Here is a 21,804-nt window from a genome sequence, read left to right as displayed (position 1 = left end):
GATTATGTCATCACCAGGAAATATTACCAAGCAGGTCATAGTAATTTATGGCTCGGAGTTACTCCTTTATTGCTCAACAGATATTTCTGGAATGCCCGTTTTGCACGTGGCACTGGATGCTGAGAAGACAGTGATGAGGAAGAGAGGTTTTTTAAATACTGCTCTTTTATAAATCTACAAGGCTTTCTCGCTAATGCCTTTCGTGGTCATATTCATTTCCTGGGTAGTAGATGAAATCATGAATACAATTAATTCCACTTACTGTGGATTTATTTTTTAAAATAAGACCTTCTGAAAGTCCTGCCTCCGTCTGATCTTCCAGCTCATCATCCCAGGCAGGAGTGAGGAGCTTCAGAGCACGGAACTGGGCTGGTATCTTCTGTGCGTTTCCCCACACGTACAGTCGGGATGATGAGAATAAAAGCTCTACTTCATGTAGGACCGCAGGAATAAAAAGTAAATCAATACACATAAAATGCGCAGAGTGGTGCTCTACGTGGAGGAAGCACGAAATAAGAGTGAGCTCTAATTTTGTTTGTGAATTAACTCAGCACCTGCTATGTCTTTTCTGTCCTTATAAACAAGCACACAAAGATTTCATGCTTTGGTAACAGCTTATTGTTTCTACATCCCTGTCTTATTCTGTTTTTTTTATTGAAGGATAATTGCTTTACAGAATTTTGGTGTTTTCTGTCAAACCCCAACATGAATCAGCCATACGTATACACATGCCCCCTCCCTTTTGAACCTCCCTCCCATCTCCCTCCCCATCCCACCCCTCTAGGTTGATACAGAGCCCCTGTTTGAACTTCCTGAGCCATACAGCAAATTCCCGTGGGCTATCTATTTTGCATATGGTAATGTCAGTTTCCATGTTACTCTTTCCATACATCTCACCCTCTCCTCCCCTCTCCCCGTGTCCATAGGTCTATTCTCTATGTTTGTTTCTCCATTGCTGCCCTGTAAATAAGTTCTTCAGGACCATTTTTCTAGATTCTGTATATATGTGTTAGAATACGATATTTATCTTTCTCCTTCTGACTCACTTCTCTCTGTAAAATAGGTTCTAGATTCATCCATCTCATCAGAACTGACTCAGATGCATTCCTTTTTATGGCTGAGTAATATTCCATTGTGTATATGTACAACTTCTTTATTCAATCATCTGTCGATGGGCATCTAGGTTGCTTCCATGTCCTAGCTATTGTAAATAGTGCTGCGGTGAACAATGGGATACCTGTGTCTTTTTCAATTTTGGTTTGCTCAGGGTGTATTCCTAGGAGTGGGCTTGCTGGGTCATATGGTGGGTTTATTCCTAGTTTCTTAAGGAATCGCCATACAGTCTTCCATAGTGGCTGTGTCAGTTTACATTCCCACAAGAGCATTCCCTTTTCTCCAAGAAAAGAGCGTTCCCTTTTCTCTACACCCTCTCCAGCATTTATTGTTTGTAGACTTTTTGATGATGGCCATTTTGACCAGTGAGAGGTGATATCTCATTGTAGTTTTGAGTGGCATTTCTCTAATAATGAGCGATGTTGAGCATCTTTTCATGTGTTTGTCAGCCATCTGCATGTCTTCTTTGGAGCCCTGTCTTATTCTTCGCAACAGAAAATTTTCCAAAAGACAAGCTTTCCCGTGATTCCCATCTGAACCCTCTGTCCTGTGTCTCCAGTCCTCTGCATATTCCGTATTGCTTTTTGATTTGATTTATTTTTTATTTTTGGCTGGGCTGGGTCTTTGTTGCTGCATGCAGGCTTTCTCCACTTGCAGTGGGCATGCTCTTGATTTTGGTCTCAGTAGATGTGGCACCTGGGGCCTAGTTTTGTGAGGGAAATGTGGAATCTTCCCAGACCAAGGACTGAAACCGTGTCCCCTGCATTGAGCTTCCCCAGGTGGATCAGTGGTGAAGAATCTGCCTGCCAATACAGGAGATGCAGGTTTAATCCCTGGGTCAAGAAGATCCCCTGGAGAAGGATATGACAACCCACTCCAGTATTCTTGCCTGGAAAATTCCATGGACAGAGGAGCCTGGCCGGCTACAACCCATAGGATCCCAAAGAGTTGGACATGACTAAGTAACTAAGCAACAAGACTTCCAGCCACCACCCTGCTTCCCAAAGGTCGGTGGGTGAAAGCTCCGATCTTCTAATAACTTGGTCTTTCTGGTGACCAGCCCCATCTTGAGGCTCTGTAGGGGCTCCACCCTATGTCCACTCTTTAACATAAACTTAGATGGGATGGTAGAGGGTTCATTATGAATAACAAAAGACCTTCCTATCACCAGGAAATTCCTAGGACTAGTACAGCAACCAAATGCATTTCTTATTAAACCAGAGTCCCCATGCCAGACTGCCTGGGTTTGAAGCCAGGTATCCGGTCCCATCACTTCATGGTAAATAGATGGGGAAACAATGGAAACAGTGACAGACTTTATTTTCTTGGGCTCCAAAATCACTGCAGATGGTGATTGCAGCCATGAAATTAAAAGACACTCCTTGGAAGAAAAGTTATGACCAACCTAGACAGCATACTAAAAAGCAGAGACGTTACTTTGCCAACAAAGGTCCATCTGGTCAAAGCTATGGTTTTTCCAGTGGTCATGTATGGATGTGAGAGTTGGACTGTGAAGAAAGCTGAGTGCCAAAGAATTGATGCTTTTGAACTGTGGTGCTGGAGAAGACGCTTGAGAGTCCCTTAGATTGCAAGGAGATCCAACCCAGTCAATCCTAAAGGAAATCAACCCTTGAATATTCATTGGAAGGACTGATGCTGAAGCTGGAACTGCAATACTTTGGCCACCTGATGGAACTCACTGCTTGGAAAATACCCTGATGCTGGGAAAGATTGAAGGCAAGAAGAGAAGGGGATGACAGAGGATGAGATGGTTGGATGGCATCACTGACTCGATGGACATGAGTTTGAGCAAGCTCCGGAAGTTGGTGATGGACAGGGAAGACTGGCATGCTGCAGTCCATGGGGTCGCAAAGAATTGGACACGACTGAACGACTGAACTGACTGACCATGACTTATGAACTGTGTGACTTGGGTGCATCAAGTCATTTGCAGGTACCCCGGTTTCCTCACCTGTTAAATGATGGTAACAAATGGTTCTATTATTATTACCAATCTAATAGGTTTGCTCTGTCGTTTAAATGGGGCTTCCCTTGTGGCTCAGCTGGTAAAGAATCCACCTGCAATGTGGAGACCTGGGTTTGATCCCTGGGTTGGGAAGATGCGCTGGAGAACAGAAAGGCTACCCACTCCAGTATTCTGGCCTGGAGATTTCTATGGACTGTGAATGAGTTAGCAAAAGCACTTAGGATGACGCCTCCCGCTCAGGAAGCAATCTGAAGGTGTTTAATTGCTATCTAATCCCTGGCTCAGCCCACAGTAAAATAAAATTTAAGCCCTCTGTGCCTACAGACCAAATTCCAAATAGCATTCAAGTATTTTGCCAAAGCCTCAATTTCATATTATTCCCAGCAAGTAGTTTAATAAGTGTTAGATAGAGGTGAGAGTTTGATTAGCATGTCTTTTCTTCTAAGTGGGGAACTTGAGGAGCATAGGTTTTGAGTTTGTGTGTGTGTATCTTTGTGCAAGTGCATGAGGGATTTTTATCAAACTCCACCGTCTGTTATGCAAATATTTAGAAATTGTATATCTATGTTTTCAGTTATTCCTGTCAGTACAGATAAATTTCAAACCATTGATCTCAGTAAGCATGAAGAAAACAATCTTTTCAACTCTGAAACTGATGAGTGATTTTTGGTCAAGATATTTCAATAAATCATGGTCCCAGCTGCTGGTAGAATGTCAGTATTTCCATTAGAAGATGTTATCGAATCCAGACGATATACGGTAGAGGTTAGCATGTTCCATTAATGACTCTGAATTCAAGCGTGCAGGTACCTTGATTTCCCCCAGGGTGTGACACACATATCAAAACAGGGGTAAATCAGTTGATTCATTAAGCTGATCATCATTTGACAGCGCACAATAAATTCAAAGACAAACCCATGCAGGAACGTCAGGTTTTAAAAATGAATCTGTCTTACACACCCACGTGTCTTTCCTGTGCGGCTATTTTTGGGACTATACAGCAGTATAATTTACGAGGACTCAGAGAAGCTTTTCAAAAATCTGCCTGGAATTCCATTCTCCAGGCCAATGACGTCCTGTGTTTCTTCTAAGGAAGTTCAAGTCACTCAGATGGAGAATCTTCTTCAACAGCCTTAAATTAGCCTTGGCCCTCTGTTCCTGTGGGTTCATCATCATAATTGCCTAATGAGTTTTGGGGGAAACAAAAATCTCAGGCCACACTTGTTGAGATTCCCATAGGGGATATGGGGGTAGAGACCAGACATTTATCATTTTAAAGTTTTCTAGGGGATTACGATCAGGCTTCCCTTGTGGTTCAACAGTAGAGAATCCACTTGGCTTTCCAGGTGATGCTAGTGGTAAAGAACCTGCTTGCCAGTGCAGGCAATATAAGAGATGTGAGTTTGATCCCTGGGTCAGGAAGACCTTCTGGAGGAGGGCACGACAATCCAATCCAGTAATCCTGCCTGGGAAATCCTACCAAGGAACCTGGCGGGCTGCAGGCCACAGGGTCGCAAAGAGTCAGACACGACTGAGCAACTGAACAACATCAACAAACAGGAGATTACAATCATTAGAATTAGAAGCCACTGATCTCTCTCAACAATCTGTTACTTGACAGAAGCGCAGAAGGTGAGGTCTGGGGATACCCAGTCTCCCCCGAGATGCCCCTTTACTGAGGACTCTTCCCTCATCCACAAGGGGTGGGTCTTGACCAGTGGAGTTTTAGTGCCGGACTTTCTTCCAGGCCATTGAGATTTGCCCAAGGGAAGGATTGTGGCATAACCTGGGCCAGCTTTTTTCTCTTATTTTATTTAAATTGAGTCACGGAGACTGAAAGAGCTGGAGCAGGGGTCACAGAGGAGCAGAATCCCAGAGGTCTGCGTGATGACCCTGGTTCCCACGTTTCCCGATGCCCATGCTGTTCAACTTCCCTTGAATTCGGCAAAACACTCTGCATTACCCACTGGGTGGCTTAAAACAATTGGGATTTATCGTCTCCCAGCTCTGGTGGCCAGAAACGTACCATCAAGATGTCATCAGGCTTGGTTCCTTCTGATGGCTCTGAGGGAAAACCCTTCCGCTGTGTCTCCCCCAGTTCCTGGTGGCCACCTGCAATCCGTGGCATGTTCATGTGGCCCCGTTTCCTACAGCTTGCACGTACACACAGTCTCCTGGCTGCCACGGGACACCGGCGTTTCCCCCATCCTCCTCCATGGGAGTCTTTATTTCCCCAGCCAGCCCCAAGCGCGTGTGGTCTGCGGTATCTTCTCCACCTCAGAGAAGGCTGATCCTTCTGGGCACAGTGGTCATTATGCTGTCCTTCTCCCCTGTCTCTTTGTCCCCTGCTCCCACAAGCCGTCCCACATGTGCAGAAACTTGTCTCCCTCAGGAAGAAAGACCAGCGAGAGGGCTAACTCCAGGGAGGGGAGTAGATTTCCTTTTTTATTTGACATACTTCTTTTGCTGCTGATTTAAAAATCATTTCAAACATATAGAAGCATTTCAAGAACAGAAGAAACTCCCCTGAACAGTTTGAGGGTAAGTGACTGATAGGGTACCCCATCACCCCTCAATGCTTTAGTTTGTAATTTCTACAAACAAGAATGTTCTCCTACCTAAGCAAAATGGCCACCACCAAAATCAGGAAGTTGACAGTGAAATCTTCATACCATGTAATCCACAGATTTCAGGCAAGCACCTTCTTTTCTCTATGATCACATATTGAATCTTCTTTGATGGCTTTCCCTGATGTTAGCTACTTGTGGGAAAATACAGATTATCTTTATTTAAAATGTGTCCTTCACGTTGTTCTTGAGCAAACAAGGTGAGAGTTTTCCGGACCAGGTGGGAACACACGAATAAAGGTGGAACATAAGCACTGTTTCTGATCTCAGGGCTCCATGGAAGGAAGTTTGGGCTGGGACCCCTGGAGAAGGACTCAAGTCGTCCACCCCTACTCAGTTGCTTTCCCTTTTTATAGAGCAAGCATATGCGTGGTCTTCCAACGGGGACACAATGCCTGCCTGAACATCAGGCAGTCCGAAGTTAGGTGGCAGCTGTTCAGGAAGCGAGTCTGCAGCACCTGCTGCCAGCACCTGTTGACCTGGGGGAAGCTGCCTTTGGACACAGCCCCTCCTGCTGGGGGGTGGGCAAGTTCTGGACCCATTCAGATTGTTGCCAGGCAACCTAAGTCTTCAGGGTCAGACAGTCCTGTTTGTCTTTCCACAAGTATATAGACAGTTTGTAAAGAATACCTATCTTAGGTAAAGTTTAGATTGTTGAGGGAACGTTGCATGCATGCGCTCAGTCGTGTCTCTTTTGCAACCCCAGGGACTGTAGCCCGCCAGGCTCCTCTGTCCATGGGATTCTCCAGGCAAGAATGCTGGAGTGGGTTGCCATGCCCTCCTCCAGGGGATCGTCCCGATCCTGGGAACCTGTGTCTCCTGCATCTCCTGCATTGCAGACAGATTCTTTACCGCTGAGCCACTGGAGAAGCCTCGCTGCTGCTGCTGCTGCTAAGTCACTTCAGTCGTGTCCGACTCTGTGTGACCCCATAGACGGAAGCCCACCAGGCTCCCCCATCCCTGGGATTCTCCAGGCAAGAACAATGGATTGGGTTGCCATTTCCTTCTCCAATGTGTGAAAGTGAAAAGTGAAAGTGAAGTCGCTCAGTTGTGTCCGACCCTTGAGGGAACATTAAATAGGACTTTATATTTTTTTTGCCTCTCTTCCTTCCATTATTGCTCCCAAAAGTTACAGATTTGAAGCAGCTTTTAGATGGTCTGCACGCATAGTCCCTGCAGGAGAGCCCACAGGAATAAGCACCCCTGGAGCCAGTGCTGTGATGACATTGTCATGAATGAGGAGTGGCCTCAGGGGAGTGTGGTGATTTATAATCTACTCTTTACAGGATGCAGAAATAGAGCTACTCAAGTGATTTAAGTTCAATAACTCCACAAAACTCTTCTTTTTCTTTTTTGCTGTACCATGTGGCATGCAGGATCTTAGTTCCCCAACCAGGTATTGAACCTGCGCCTTCTACAGAGCCTAAACCATGGACTGCTAGGGAAGTCCCCACAAAATTCTTTAACCATTTAATCACTTAGGGTTGCGGTTTCAGCATTTCACCTTGATCATATCTAAATCCATCCTCTACCGCTGCCATAGGAAATCTTCCCTCTAAACCTGTGTATCCAACATGGTAGCCATGAGTCACATACGGTTGGTTATACATATTACAGTTATAATGCACTAATTTAAATAAAGAGTTTAGTTTCTCAGTCACACAAGCCACATTTCAAGTGTTCAAGGGTCACATGCAGAAAGTTCTGTTGGAGAGTGCTGTTGACCTTTGCCAGGAAATAAAATCTTGAAATGTCCAAATCCTATCAAAAGCCTGTTTAGGAGGAGCAATATTTACAGAAGATTGATGGAAGAGGGCCCGTTCCTCTGGTTTCACTCTAGCCTCAAATCAAACAAGATTATCAACAGCATTTTTGGATCCCAGCATCTTGGCCCTCACCAAAACTGCTTTCAGTGAGACGCATTTTGGGATTTTTGTCCAAGAACTCATTAACCTATAACCTTGTGTACTGCCGTGCCAGAAAGTGAAGAGCCAGTCAAGTATGCTGGGGACCTGTCAAACGGATACAAGTGTCTGTTTAATGGAGCATTTGCCGGTCAATCTGGGAGAAATTGAGCAGCAAAATAGGTAAGGAAAAATGGATTCGAGAATAAGCCCAGCATGGAAATGAGTCCACACCAATGTGTGGAGGAGGACGCCGTACTGTAATGCCAACAGTAAATGCAGAAGGGATGATGGACTGAGAACATCACTGCTGAATGCTCTCCATGGTCATAGCAGTTTCAAAAAAGAACTGGCAACAGAAACTAGTGGGAGAAAGTTGCAACAAAACATGTGCTTATGATCAAAGTATCTCATTACAAATTATTTCTTAATTATGAAGTTAAGAAATAGTGATTTCGGGGACTTCCCTGGTGGTCCAGTGGTTAGGACCCCCTGCTTCCACCGCAGGAGGCGTGGATTCAGCCCTTGGTGGGGGAACTAAGATCTCACATGCCATGCATGCAGCCAGAAAAAGAAAAGAAATAGTAACTTCACAGTGGAGAAACCTGGCAGATACTAACTCACACAAATGTTCAGAGCTGACATCATCAGGATGGGAAGAGTAGGTATTCTGTATCTCCTGAAGGGTCACACCAAGAACATGATACCACTGAGATTCTCATGCCAAAATTTGCCCTGAATATAAAGAAACACTGGGCAAACCAAAATCCCGTGACGCTTTACAAATATCTGGCCCGTACTGTTCATAAATGTCAAGGTCTTGCAAGATAAAGAAAGACTAGAAGTGTTCCAGATGAGAGAGCAAGGAGACAAGGTAACAAAGTACAAGTCTGATCCTAGATTGGGTCCTGGGACAGAAAATTTTGTCCTTTGTTATAAAGGACATTCGAGAAAAATGCTGAAATCTGAAAGGATCTCTATATGAGAAGACAGTAGTGTATCCATGTTAATTTCTTGATTTTGATCAGAGCACCGTGGTTATGTAACACAACATCCTTGTCCTTGAAAAATACACGCCAAAGTATTTAGGAATAAAGACTCATGTATGTATGTGTGAAAAGAGAAACAGATGGGGGTGGGGAGGGAAGAACGGGCCGGGAGATAAAGAATGATAACGCGTATATGATAAAGTATAACAAAGGCAACATTTGGAGAGTTTGGGTGAAAGTATAATGGATCTTGTACTGTTTTTGCCGTTTTTCTCTAGTTCTGAAAATAATTCATAATGGAAATTAAAAAATAATCTTATGAAGCCCATGACTTTCTGCATTGGGGGAAGTTTAAACTTCTCTGCTTTCCTGCTGTGAAACTTAATACGAGAAAATTCTTAGAGAGTTAAAAGCTAGAAAAGCTTTGATTTCCCCCAAACACTGTATCATCTCTCTTTTTGCCCTTAAAAGACTAAATTTCAGGGCAAATTCATGTCAATGTATGGCAAAACAAACCAATATAATATTGTAAAATAATTTGCCTCCAATAAAAAATAAATTAATTACCTAAAAAAAAAAAAAAGACTAAATTTCTGGCTAACTACAGCAAACATGGAGGAGCATTCCCGATAGGAAATGCTCTGTGTTCTACTTATCCCCATTGGTTCTGAGCTTTTTGTCGTTTCCTCATCCTGAAGTCGTTTTGGTTGTCTGTGTGTTTATAAGTCATCTGCCACAAATCCTCCGTGGTCTGAGCCAGCAGACACATAACAACTCCAGTTTCAGCATCACTAGATTCTGGACCCTGTTCTCTGTACTGTCCACCCTGTCTTACTTAACGTGCACACGACCCCACCAGGTGGTTGCTCCTACTTCTCTCCCCATTTTGCAAATGGGGAGACTGAAGTCCAGAGGTGTCAAGGAGAGCACAGGCTCATGAGTTTAGAAAGCAGAGGAATCAAAGGTTAAACCTAGGCAGTCAATCCCCATGACTGCAGCTGTTAACAAAGAGGAACCTTAATGTTTTGCCAAAGGTGAGAATCAGAGGGCAGGAGGTCATTTCACCTACGCACAGAGATCTTCTCTGTGTGGTTTGTTCTCAGGCAAGAGTTAGACTATCTTGGAAATAAATATAAAATTAGCATGTGGAAATACAGCATAAGAAAGAGGGAAATACCTGAAGAGTTCAGTTACATTCATGGATGATACTCTGAGGTCTGATATTGGAAAAGAACTGGGTCACATTAGAAAAAAAGTGGCAGGGGAGTCACAAATATGGCAAAAATGTTAAAGTGGTAGCATGAGTCGTGATTTTTCCCCCTCATAGTTGTTTAGGGAAAAAAGATACAAACGGCAAAGTTAAAACTATCTGTAGGGTGATTGAGTGAGTAGAAAAACACGGCTTTGGGATCAACTGTTAGAACCTACTAATGATAATCAAAACAGCCGATGCTCATTAGCTGGTCAGCTCCGGACGTCTCACCCAGCACCCATGATGGCACCTCAGGGTCCCAGGGGCCCAAAGAGGAGTCTGCTTCTGGTGTAAAGATGGGTAATTCAAGGGCTAAGAGAAACACCTAGTTCTCTCTTCCTAGAATAAACTCACCTCCTTCACCTGGCCATTGCCAAACTAGAGCGAGACCTTCCTGTCAATCTATCTCATCAGACCCTGATTTTTCCTCCATAAAATTTACTGTAAGTTGTAATTATAAGCAAAAGCATTTCTGTTTCTTTTCGACATAAAACCTTGTGCAGATAGAAACAAAGCTATACTCAGAACCAAAGAAATGAACCCCAGAAACAGAGCCTGGCCACAGTTGTACATAGAGCAACCAGTTTGTGGATTTTCCAGTGTTATCACTGAAAGTCACGTGCCCTAGGAAACCCCAGAGCAACTTTGTTGTTGTGCTGTGCTCAGTCGCGTCTGACTCTTTGTGACGCCGTGGACTGTGGCCTGCCAGGCTTCTCTGTCCATGGGATTCTCCAGGCAAGAATACTGGAGTGCATTGCTAATACTGGAGCGCCCTGCTCCAGGGAATCTTCCCCGCCCAGGGATAGAACATGCGTCTCCAGTGTCTCCAGCATTGCAGGCAGATCGTTTACACTGAGCCACCGGGGAAGCCCAAGTAACTTTACCATTCTGTTGTTTATCTTTCCCTGCAAGATCACTGCTGGTACATAGAGGCAACTCTGTGCCCCCTAAGAAGACAGGATCCTTCCTTTTGGTAGACCAACTGGAAAAGCATTTTCCTCCCCCCATGCTAGTGGAAGGTGGTCTCAGCCTGGACCAGGCAGCTTGGTGATCAGTGTGGGATTTTAACATGACCTGAGGCCTGTGTAAGGCACACACACACATGATGGCCTTGCTTTGCGGGGATCACAAACTTCATAGCCAAGGCCCCTAACCCGTGGCTAGGTTTACTTGCCCTGTTTTAAATATATTTTAATCAGCTACGCTTGACATTCAGGAGGCGCAGTCTAAAAATACAGATTTGGGGCTTTTCTTGAAAGACCTGGCAATATTCCATTTTCCTTCTCCCATGGCAACAACAGGCTGGAGTCAAGCCGTGCTGCTAACTTCTTGCTCTGCAGACCTGCATGCTACCCATCACCTCAGTTTTCTCGGACTCAGAGACCCAGTAGAAAGTGTCCTTCTTTAATGCTTTGTATTGTTTTCCCAAAGCCGACCAGCTTCATTCATACTGTGACTGCCCAGCCACTGTAGGCTTTTAAGCATCCAGTCCTTGTTACAATCTGTCTCTCCTTTGATCACGGGGCTTCCCGGGTGGCTCAGATGGTAAAGCGTCTGCCTGCAATGCGGGAGACCCAGTTCAATCCCTGAGTCAGGAAGATCCCCTGGAGAAGGAAATGGCAACCCACTCCAGTACTCTTACCTGGAAAATTCCATGGACGGAGGAACCTGGTAGGCTACAGTCCGTGGGGTTGCAAAGAGTCGGACACGACTGAGTGACTTCACTTTCTTTTCTCCTTTGCTCACAAGGTGACACACTGCAGCAAGTTCAAACCTTCCAGCCTCTTGGTTCTCGGTTGTAGGACAAAAAGCAAAAGAATCTGAGTCCTGCAGTATTTCACTGCTTACTATCTTCTCTTAGTAGGGCCAGACCAGGGCTTCCCAGGTGGCTCAGTGGTAAAGATTCCGCATGTCAATGTAGGAGCTGCAGGGACGCAGGTTTGATCCCTGGGTCGGAAAGATCCCTCCTCCATGGAGGAGGAAATGGCAGGCCCACTCAGCATTCTTGCCTGGATAATCCCGGGGATAGAGGAGCCTGGTGTGCTATGTTCCTTAGGGTCGCACAAGAGTCAGACACGACTGAAGTGACTGAGCACGCAGGCACGTAGGGCCAGACCAGACCTCACAACAGCATGGGGATATCTTGATGCTGCGTTTCTGGGCTTCCTACTGTTTGCAGTCTCACACTGCTCACACCGTTAGGGTGATGGTGGCTTGAAGAAAGGATAATGGATTTTCATTGTGTGTAGATTTCAGGGAGAGTTAGGTTTCTAGGAGGACACTGTTCTGGAGCTATTTTTAGGAGAAGGTGAGGGAACCCAGGAGCCGGATGACTATTTCAGACTGAGGGGCTGGGACAAGGAGGGACAAACTGTGCTCAGGGTGAGGCTGGAGAGCCACTGCCTGGCACTCCTGGGGACTTTCTGGGCTGTGTCTTTCTCCTCCTCTCTACAGAGGCTGCTCCGATGTACCTCCTACAAGCGCTCAGCCAGAAAGGTTTGCTGAAATAAAGGCCATCTGTCCTCATGGCTGAATGCCAACTTGTAGGGATTTCCCAAGGAATATGAAACAAGACAATGAACTCATTCTAGAGAAGGCAGACCTGACTTTGATCCCCTATGGGCTTGGACACTCCTTGGCTTTCAGTAGACATCCAGAAGCCAGCGAGGTCAGGCTCCCCAGTTTTCCAGAACTCCCAGGAGAGTACAAGCCTTCCAGAAGCCACTGTGTATGCGAAGGTGTCTCTTTTTGAATCAAGGAAGAAGCTTGCTGGTCAGCACGGTGCATTGGGCAGGTACTCAGAGGAACCAAAATGCTGTCTATTTGTGAAGCTTGAAAGACACAGGCCTGGGCAAGTGACAGGCGATCTGGAATGAATGGATCCACTGTAAAATGGGAATGAAAAGGGTTCCTACACTGTGTGGAGATGGACAGGGCTGCGACTCACTGGTCATAAAGGTCAGTTATTAAGGAAAAGCTCTGATGTGCGGGTAAGTAGAGAAATGGGGTCGCTGAGGTGGAAAAGGATGGGAGGCCAAAGAAGGGATTTTCTTGTTTGGGAGGAGAGAGAACACGCTTGTTGGCAAAAGGGAAGGATCTAGTAGATAGCAACTGATGCTGCAGGGATAAAGGAGTGATGGCAACGTCCTGGAGAGCGCGAGAGGCAACGGGATTTAGAACCTACAAGGGGAGGTGAGCCTTGGCTAGAATGACGATCTTTTTACTTGGTGCAGCAGTGAACACAGGTGGACCTGAGTACAGCTGCAACCCGGGTCACATGATGGTGGGAGATGCGTTACATTAAGCAAGTAGTTTTTCCCCTAGACTGAGGAGTGGCATTTCATCAACGTGGAACTTAGGACGTGGGGGGAGGAGGGGGAAGGGAAGTGGGAAATTTTGAGGTTTCCTAGTAGCACTTGGTTCAGTGGTAAAGAATCTGCCTGCCAAGCAGGAGATGCAAGAGACACAGGTTCGATCCCTGGGTTGGGCAGATCCCTGGAGGAGGAAATGGTAACCCACTCCAGTAAGCTTGTCTGGGAAACCCCATGGACAGAGGAGCCTGGCGGGCTTCAGTCCATGGGGTGGCAAAGAGTTGGACACGACTTAGTGACTGAACAACCACAATAAGTAGCAGGTGGGCACTGTCTAAAGTACAGAGCAGGGAGACAGGGAGGAGGGACCCCGGGGGGGAAACACATTTCTCTCTGTGTGGTTTTACTGAGGCTGCCTAAGCTAGTGCTGAGCTGATGAATAGTCCCCGGAATCTTTGACATGAGTGCCCACAGACTGCCTCTTCCTGATTTTTTTTTTTTTTTTTTAGATATTTGAAATACAACTTTATTCTGATTCTAAACGAAAAGGAACGGGAATGGCAGTAACAAACAAGATTCCACCTCTCAGTATTGTCATGTGACTATAGCAGTCTCATATTTGAAACTCAAGGAGGAAACAACTGTGTTCCAAAACACCTAAATATGAAGGTATTTTTTTTTAAACTGCCACATTCACTCCAAAGCCCATCCGTCTCCTTCAGCATCCAAAGATTAAGCACGTGTTCTGCTTAGCTATGTAATAAAGTGGCAAACACACTGCACCGCTGACATCACAGGACAGTTGCCTATAAAACTAGACTTCCGACGCTGGGCCCCAGCCTCGCTTTCTCACAGGTCATCACCTTCATCCGGGAGAGCAGTTGTCTGAGCAACCTGTAAATCGTGCTCGTACTGTGCTGCCAAGGCGGGATCCATGACCACCTCTGGCGGGGCAAGGGCAGGCATGGCAACAAACTCCAAGTTAGGGTCTCCAATCAGTTTTATAGCAAGCCAGAGGAAGGGCTTTTCAAAGTTGTAGTTACTTTTGGCAGAAATGTCCTAGTACTGAAGATTCTTCTTTCGATGGAAGACAATTGACTTTGCCTTAACCTTTTAAAATCCACTTTGTTGCCACACAACACGATCTGGATGTTCTCACACACTCGTACCAGATGTCTATGCCAGTTAGGCACATTCTTGTAAGTAACCCTTGATGTTACATCAAACATTATAATGGCACACTGAGCTTGTGTATAATAGCCATCCAACAGTCCACCAAATTTCTCCTGACTGGCTGTATCCCATACATTGAACTTAAAAGGTCCTCTGTTGGTATGGAACACAAGAGGATGGACCTCAACACCCAAGGTAGCTACATGCTGCTGCTGCTAAGTCACTTCAGTCGTGACTCTGTGCGACCCCATAGACGGCAGCCCACCAGGCTTGCCCGTCCCTGGGGTTCTCCAGGCAAGAACACTGGAGTGGGTTGCCATTTCCTTCTCCAATGCATGAAAGTGAAAGTGAAGTCGCTCAGTGGTGACCCCATGGACTGCAGCCTTCCAGGCTCCTCCGTCCATGGGATTTTCCAGGCAAGAGTACATACTTCTCAAATTCACCATTCAGATGACGCTTCACGAATGTAGTTTTCCCAGTACCACCATCACCAACCAAAACAAGTTTGAACTGAACTTGCGGTTCTCCTTGGGCAGCCATTGTGATGTTACTTCCAGAAGCATCTCCGCGCCTGTCTGACTGAGCTGCCTCTTCCTGATCTAAACTGGGAATCCTCTCAGAAACCAACTTCTGCTGAGTTGATCAATGAAGATCAAGAAAGAATAATCCTCAGTGGGGAGAGAAGTTAAGACAAGTGCTGGGGAACCTACCTCGGCCCAATGGCCCAGGGAGGAGGGTCAGAGTCCGTGTCACCAGGGAGTGACTCAGATTCCAGCACGCCTCTGCAACCAGGCCTGGCACTGGGTTCTCAGCGGAGATGCCAGACAGGCCTTGCCGACTGAACACTGTCACTCAGCAGTGCTTTCACTAATCGATGAAACCACACATATGGGAAGAGACGTTATTGAAGGGTGACATTTAGGAAAAGTGAAGCAAGAAATGCTAAACTGATCATTGGAATGCTTTGGAATGACTTTCTCCTTTTGCTGGCAGAATCGCCATGTGGGCAGCAAAATGGAGTATATTTTTGTTTTTTAATCACTGACTCAGCCCAGTAGTAAAGTAGGGATTCTGCCGTAAAGCTTGATGTTGTCAGAATGACTCAGAGGGGCAGCTCAGGTGGGAAACAGTGGGACACTAATTTTGCAGCTTTTAAAGACACAGGAAGCTTACATAATATGCACCTTTCTGCTCTAAATTCGAAGGAAAGTAAAAATGTCAAGCAAGGAACCATTTGTTGACAATGCAAGTGGTAGAATGTGTTTCTTGCTATCTCTTAACTGAACTGTAGGACACTATTGGATAAACCATATCAGAATAAAGCACCCCGGACATGCTCTGGTTAACTGGTTTGTTAGAATTCACTCCTATTGACTTTATGTATTTTTGGTCCCATCTAAGCACTGTTCTGGTTAAATACAGGATTATTTGATCAGATTCCATTGCAGTCCTCACAGGCATTCAAGGCAAGCAGCAATTTAGGATTTGGAAAAGTGGTTTTCAATTTTTTTAGAAAATAGAATTCACGGTACATTTTCTATCACAGCCCAGTGTGTAAATACTCACTGGTTCTAAAGTAAGCTGGGAACGTCCCACAGACCATTATCTACTCTTAGAATGTATATTGTATTCTGATCTATTCTACTCTGTTCATTAAAAAAAAAAGCCTACAAAATTGAATTTATACCCACTTATGCATTGGGTTGTGAACCAGTTAAAAGAAACACAGGTCTGGAAAATATATTAGTCAAACTAAATCAAACCAAACAAACACATAGATATTGAGATCAGAGTAGCAGTTACCAGAGGGGCAGGGGTCTCGGGTGGGGAGGGTAGAATGGGTCAAGGGTCTCTACTGTACGGTGATGGATGGAAACTAAATTTCTGGTGGTGAGTAGGCTGTAGGGTATACAATTTGCATGATTTTCCTTAAGAACTTCAGTAAAAGCTTGTTTTTTTTTTTTTTCCTTTAAAAAAATCAAGCTGCAAGTTCATTGAGATTCAGTTCATTTTCTCAGTCCTGTCTGACTCTTTTCTATCCCATGGACTGCAGCACCCCAGGCTTCCCTGTCCATCACCAACTTGCAGAGCTTGCTCAAACTCATGTCCATCGAGTTGGTGATGCCATCCAACCATCTTGTCCTCTGTCATCCCCTTCTCCTCCTGCCTTTAATCTTTCCTAGCATCAGGGTCTTTTCCAATGAGTCAGTTCTTCGCATCAGGTAGCCAAAGTATTGGAGTTTCAGCTTCAGCATCAGTCCTTCCAATGAATTTTCAGGACTGATTTTCTTTAGGATAGACTGGTTGGATCTCTTTGCAGTCCAAGGGACTCTCAAGAGTTTTCTCCAACACCACAGTTCAAAAGAATCAATTCTTCAGCACCCAACTTTCTTTATAGTCCAGCTCTCACATCCATACATGACTATTGGAAAAACCATAGTTTTGACTAGATGGACCTTTGTTGGCAACGTAATGTCTCTGCTTTTAATATGCTGTCTAGGTTTATCATAGCTTTTCTTCCAAGGAACAAGCGTCTTTTAATTTTATGGCTGCAGTCACCATCTGCAGTGATTTTGGAGCCCCCCAAAATAAAGTTTCTCACTATTTCCATTGTTTCCTCATCTATTTGCCTTGAAGTGATGGGACTGGATGCTATGATCTTAGTTTTCTGAATGTTGAGCTTTAAGCCAACCTTTTCACTCTCTTCTTTCAATTTCGTCAAGAGGCTCTTTAGTTCTCCTTCACTTTCTGCCATAAGGGTGGTGTCATCTGCATATCTGAGGTTATTGATATTTCTCCTGGCAATCTTGATTTCAGCTTGTGCTTCATCCAGCCTGGCATTTTGCATGATGTACTCTGCATATAAGTTAAAAAAGCAGGGTGTCTATATACAGCTTTGACGTACTCCTTTCCCAGTTTGGAACCAGTCCAATGTTCCATGTCCAATTCTAACTATTGCTTCTTGACCTGCATACAGATTTTTCAGGAGGCAGGTAACATGGTCTGATATTTCCATCTCTTGAAGAATTTAAGACAGTTTGTTGTGATCACACTGTCAAAGGATTTGCCATAGTCAATAAAGCAGAAGCAGATGTTTTTCTGGAATTCTCTTGATTTTTCTATGATCCAGTGGATGTTGGCAATTTGATCTCTGGTTCCTCTGCCTTTTCTAAATCCAGCTTGAACATCTGGAAGTTCACGGTTCACGTACTATTGAAGTCTGGCTTCATTTTGAGCATTACTTTGCTAGTGTGTGAGATTAGTGCAATTGTGTGGTAATTTGAACATTCTTTGGCATTGCCTTTCTTTGGGATAGGAATGAAAACTGACCTTTTCCAGTCCTGTGGCCACTGCTGAGTTTTTCAACTTTGCTGGCATATTGAGTGCAGCACTTTCACAGCATCATCTTTTAGGATTTGAAAAAGCTCAACTGGAATTCCATCACCTGCACTAGCTTTGTTCACAGTGATGCTTCCAAAGGCCCACTTGACTTCACATTCCAAGATGTCTGGCTCTAGGATAGTGATCACACTATCGTCACCTGGGTCATGAAGATCTTTTTGCATAGTTCTTCTATGTATTCTTGCCACCTCTTCTTAATAGCTTCTGCTTCTGTTAGGTTCATACCATTTCCTTTATTTTACCCATCTTTGCATGAAATGTTCCTTTAGTATCTCTAATTTTCTTGAAGAGATCTCTAGTCTTTCCCATTCTATTGTTTTCCTCTATTTCTTTGCATTGATCACTGAGGAAGGCTTTCTTATCTCTCCTTGCTGTTCTTTGGAACTTTGCATTCAGATGGGTATATCTTTCCTTTTCTCCTTTGCCTTTAGTTCTCTTCTTTTCACAGCTACTTGTAAGGCCTCCTCAGACAACCATTTTGCCTTTTTGCATTTCTTTTTCTTAGGGATGGTCTTGATCACTGCCTCCTGTACAGTGTCATGAACCTCCATCCATAGTTCTTCAGGCACTCTGTCTATCAGATCTAATCCCTTGAATCTATTTGTCACTTCCACTGTATAATCATAAGGGATTGATTTATGTCATACCTGAATGGTCTAGTGGTTTTCCCTACTTTCTTCGATTTAAGTCTGAACTTGGCAATAAGGAGTTCATGATCTGAGCCATAGTCAGCTCCTGGTCTTGTTTTTGCTGACTGTATAGAGCTTCTCCATCTTTGGCTGCAAAGAATATAATCAATGTGATTTCAGTGTTGACCATCTATTAATGTCCATGTGTAGAATCTCCTCTTGTATTGTTGGAAGAGGGTGTTTTCTATGACCAGTGTGTTCTCTTGGCAAAACTCTGTTAGCCTTTTCCCTGCTTCATTTTGTACTCCAAGGCCAAATTTGCCTGTTACTCTGGATATCTCTTGACTTCGTACTTTTGCATTCTAGTCCCCTATGATGAAAATCTTTTTTGGTGTTAGTTCTAGAAGGTATTGTAGGTTTTCATAGAATTGTTCAACTTCAGCTTCTTCAGCATTAGTGTTGGGGTACATACTTGGATTATTCTGGTATTGAATGGTTTGCCTTGGAAATGAACAAAGATCATTCTATCATTTTTGAGATCGTACCCACATGCTGAATTTTGGATTCTTTTGTTGACTATGAGGTTACTCCATTTCTTCTAAGGGATTCTTGCCCACAGTGGTAGATATAATAGTCATCTGAATTAAATTCGCCCATTCCAGTCCATTTAATTCACATTCCTGAAATGTCGATGTTCACTCTTGCCATCTCCTATTTGACCACTTGCAATTTACCTTGATTAATGGACCTAGCATTCCAGGTTCCTATGCAATATTGGAATCATTGAGATTACCTTACATTTATAGGATAATTTAGGGAGAATTGGTATCTCAAAAAACCAAATTTATTTCAGTTGCTCAGGTCAAAAGCTTTGGAGTCCTTATGAATACATGTCTATTCATTTCTCCTACATCTTTCATCTGATCTGTGAGCAAGCCCTGTGGCAGTTCTCTCAACGCACATTCAGAAGCTGATCACTGTTCACCCACCTCCACCCCCTCACCCTAGTTCAAGCCATTGATATCTCCATCCACATTATCTCCATCTACATTTCTGCAGGCTTCCCTTGTGGCTCAGCTGGTAAAGAATCTGCCTGCAATGTAGGAGTCCCGGGTTTGATCCCCACTTCAGGAAGATCCCCTGGGGAAGGAAATGGCCAGCCACTCCAGTGCTCTTGCCTGTAGAATTCCATGGACAGAGGAGCAGGAAAGGCTGTAGTCCATGGAATTGCAAAGAGTCAGACATGATAATGCGACTAACTTCCACTTTCACCTTTCCACATTTCTGCACAGCTTCCCCACTGGTCTCTCCCTGCCTGCCTTCCAGCTTCAGTTCATTCCCAACACTAAAGCCACAATGAACCGTTCAAACAAAAGTCATCCTGTCTCTCTCCTCAGCTCAGAGCCCTCTATGTGATGGAGTATTATTCAGTCATGAAAAAGAGGAAATCCCGCCATTTGTGACAACATAGATAGAATTGAGGGCATTGTGCTAAATGAAATGTCAGACAGAGTAAGACAAATATGGTGTGGTGTGTATGTGGAATCTGAAAAACTCGAAAGCATAGAAACACACAGTAGATGATTGGTGGATGCTGGGGGCTGGGGGGTTGGGAAAATGGGGAGATGCTGGTCCAAGGGAACAAAGTTCCAGCTATAAGATGAATAAGTAATGTCCAGCGTGGTGACGGTACTTAACAATGCTGATTTCATTCTTGAAGGTTGGTAAGAGAATAGATCTTAAAATGTTTTTACCACATGCAAAAATAATTATGTGAAAAGATGGAAGTGTTAAATATGTGTGTATAAGTGTATATGTGTTGATAAGCGTATCAAACCACAATGTTATATGTCAATTACAGCTCAGTAGAGCGGGGGGAACCCCTCTTGAGGCTGTCCACCTTACTCCGAGTAAAAAACAGACTTAGAGGGAAAGATAGAAACTAGGCAAATTTTAACAGATGGCAATTGTCAGCAATTAGTGGGAGTGAAGCTTCTCTTTTAGCAGATGGGTGGATGTCCTTGTAACCAAACTCTATGATTTCTTCATTATCATGGAGACTTTGAATAAATAACAACCACCAATTTAAAACTGTATCTTTGAGAAGCCCCTAGAAGGGAACGAATATTTAGTATATCAGTTCAGTTCAGTCGCTCAGTCGTGTTCGACTCTTTGCGACCCCAGGAATCACAGCATGCCAGGCCTCCCTTTCCATCACCAACTCTTGGAGCTCACTCAAACTCGTATCCATCGAGTCGGTGATGCCATCCAGCCATCTCATTCTCTGTCGTCCCCTTCTCCTCCTGCCCCCAATCCCTCCCAGCATCAGAGTCTTTTCCAGCCAGTCAACTCGTCGCATGAGGTGGCCAAAGTATTGGAATTTCAGCTTTAGCATCAGTCCTTTCAATGAACACCCAGGACTGATCTCCTTTAGGATGGACTGGTTGGATCTCCTTGCAGTCCAAGGGACTCTCAAGAGTCTTCTCCAACACCACAGTTCAAAAGCATCAGATCTTCGGCGATCAGCTTTCTTCACCGTCCAACTCTCACATCCATACATGACCACGGGAAAAACCATAGCCTTGACTAGACGGACTTGGTTGGCAAAGTAATGTCTCTGCTTTTTAATATGCTATCTAGGTTGGTCATAACTTTCCTTCCGAGAAGTAAGCGTCTTTTAATTTTATGGCTGCAGTCAGCATCCGCAGTGACTTTGGAGCCCCCAAAAATAAAGTCTGACACTGTTTCCACTGTTTCTCCATCTATTTCCCATGAAGTGATGGGACCAGATGCCATGATCTTAGTTTTCTGAATGTTGAGCTTCAAGCCAACCTTTTCACTCTCCTCTTTCACTTTCATCAAGAGGCCTTTGAGTTCCTCTTCACTTTCTGCCATAAGGGTGGTGTCATCTGCATATCTGAGGTTATTGATCTTTCTCCCAGCAATCTTGATTCCAGCTTGTGCGTCTTCCAGCCCAGTGTTCCTCTTGATGTACTCTGCATAGAAGTTTAAGCCAGGTGACAATATACAACCTTGACGTACTCCTTTTCCTATTTGGAACCAGTCTGTTGTTCCATGGCCAGTTCTAACTGTTGCTTCCTGACCTGCATACAGGTTTCTCAAGAGGCAGGTCAGGTGGTCTGGTATTCCCATCTCTTTCAGAATTCTCCACAGTTTATTGTGATCCACAGAGTCAAAGGCTTTGGCATAGTCAATAAAGCAGAAATAGATGTTTTTCTGGAACTCTCTTGTTTGTTCCATGATCCAGCAGATGTTGGCAATTTGATCTCTGGTGCCTCTGCCTTTTCTAAAACCTGCTTGAACATCTGGAAGTTCACGGTTCACATACTGCTGAAGCCTGGCTTGGAGAATTTTGAGCATGACTTTACTAGCGTGTGAGATGAGTGCAATTGTGCG

The 21,804-nt window shown here is 44.4% G+C and overlaps 1 pseudogene; it reads right to left on the bottom strand.

Moving 5' to 3' along the window:
- Positions 1–14,032: 14,032 nt before the first annotated feature.
- On the bottom strand, positions 14,033–14,902 carry LOC129549217 (GTP-binding nuclear protein Ran-like; annotated as a pseudogene).
- Positions 14,903–21,804: the final 6,902 nt, after the last annotated feature.

Source organism: Moschus berezovskii, chromosome 26, assembly GCF_049115385.1.
Source record: "Moschus berezovskii isolate FMDL1 chromosome 26, NW_MosBer_1.0, whole genome shotgun sequence".
In the NCBI taxonomy this organism is placed as follows: Eukaryota; Metazoa; Chordata; class Mammalia; order Artiodactyla; family Moschidae; genus Moschus; species Moschus berezovskii.
Note: the sequence above shows the minus strand (reverse complement) of the source record. Positions and strands in the feature narration are given on the sequence as shown.